The following is a 1,584-nucleotide window of genomic DNA, read 5'->3' as shown; positions in this document are numbered from 1 at the left end:
TAGAATTATGGGTTTATTTAAGTGTAAGAGTTAGTTAAGCCTGAGATACTGACCAAGTATTTGTAAGTAATATTAAGCCTCTGAGTGGTTATTCGGGAATTGACAGGTGTGAGAGAATCATCTGTCTACAAAAAAATTATCCTGAATGAGGTAACCCAGACCAAGAAAGACAAATATGGTATGTACTCATTTATAAGTGTATATTAGCTGTAAAATAAAGGATACCCATGCTACAATCCACATCCCCAGAAAAACTAGGTAACAAGGAGGGCTCAAGGGGGAAGCATGGATCTCCCTGAGAAGGGGAAATGCAAGAGATTTTTGTGAGTGGACTGGGGGTGGGTAGGGGTGGAAAGATTAGCAATCAGATGATGGGGGAATGTTGAGGGGAGTACTGAAAAAGACTACTGGAAAGGGGGGCATTCTGGGGTCAGGTAAAACCCTGGTGAAAGGGAATCTCCCAGGATAACCCCAACTAAGACTCCTAGCAATAGCAGATATGCAGCCTGAACTGGCCATCTCCCGTGACCAGGTTGGTGCCTAGACCAATTGTCACCAGAGAGGCATCATCCAACAACTGATAGAAACAGATGCAGAGACCCACAGCCAAACATTAGGTGGAGTTCAGGGAATCTTGCAGAAGAGGGGATGAAAGGATTATAGGACCCAGAAGGGTCAAGGACACCGCAAAGAAACTCACAGAATCAACTAACCTTGGCTCTTAGAGGTTCGTAGAGACTGAACTGACAACTAGGGAGCCTGCATAGGACTGACCTAGGCACTCTGCATATATGTTACAGCTGTGTAGCTTGGTCCTCTTGTGGGACTCCTAACAATAGAAACAGGGGCTGTCTTCAACTCTTTTACTGGCTTTTGGAACCCTACTCTTCATACTGGGTTGTGCTGTGGGATGTTGTATATGCTCTGAATGTGTTGCTCTGATTGGTTAATAAATAAAGTGCTGATTGGCCAGTAGACAGGCAGGAAGTACAGGTGGGACAAAGAGAGTAGAGAAGTCTGGGAAGTGGAAAGCTGAGTCAAGAGACACTGCCAGCCGCCGCCATGAAGAGCAGGATGTAAAGTACTGGTAAGCCACATGGCAAGGTATAGATTTATAGAAATGGGTTAATTTAAGATATAAAAACTAAATAGCTAGAAGCCTGAGCCACACGGCCATATAGTTTATAAATAATATAAGAATTTGTGGCCAGGCAGTGGTGGCGCACGTCTTTAATCCCAGCACTCGGGAGGCAGAGCCAGGCGGATCTCTGTGAGTTCAAGGCCAACCTGGGCTACCAAGTGAGTTCCAGGAAAAGGCGCAAAGCTACACAGAGAAACCCTGTCTCGAAAAACAAAAAACAAAAAAAAAAAAAAATTGTGTGCTTATTTGGGTTGGAGCAGCTGCGGGATTGGTGGGTGAGAGAGATTTGTCCTGACTGTGGGCCAGGCAAGATCAGGAGAGAACCCCAGCTACAGGATTGCCTTGCCCAGCCTTAATACATGGGAGGTGCTTAGTGTTACTGCAACTTGACATGTCTTCTTTTGTTGATACTCATGGGAGACCTTCCCTTTCCTAAATAGAAA

The sequence above is a fragment of the Peromyscus californicus genome, unplaced genomic scaffold (genome assembly GCF_007827085.1).
Source record: "Peromyscus californicus insignis strain IS unplaced genomic scaffold, ASM782708v3 Scaffold_24__1_contigs__length_46423439, whole genome shotgun sequence".
In the NCBI taxonomy this organism is placed as follows: domain Eukaryota; kingdom Metazoa; phylum Chordata; class Mammalia; order Rodentia; family Cricetidae; genus Peromyscus; species Peromyscus californicus.
Note: the sequence above shows the minus strand (reverse complement) of the source record.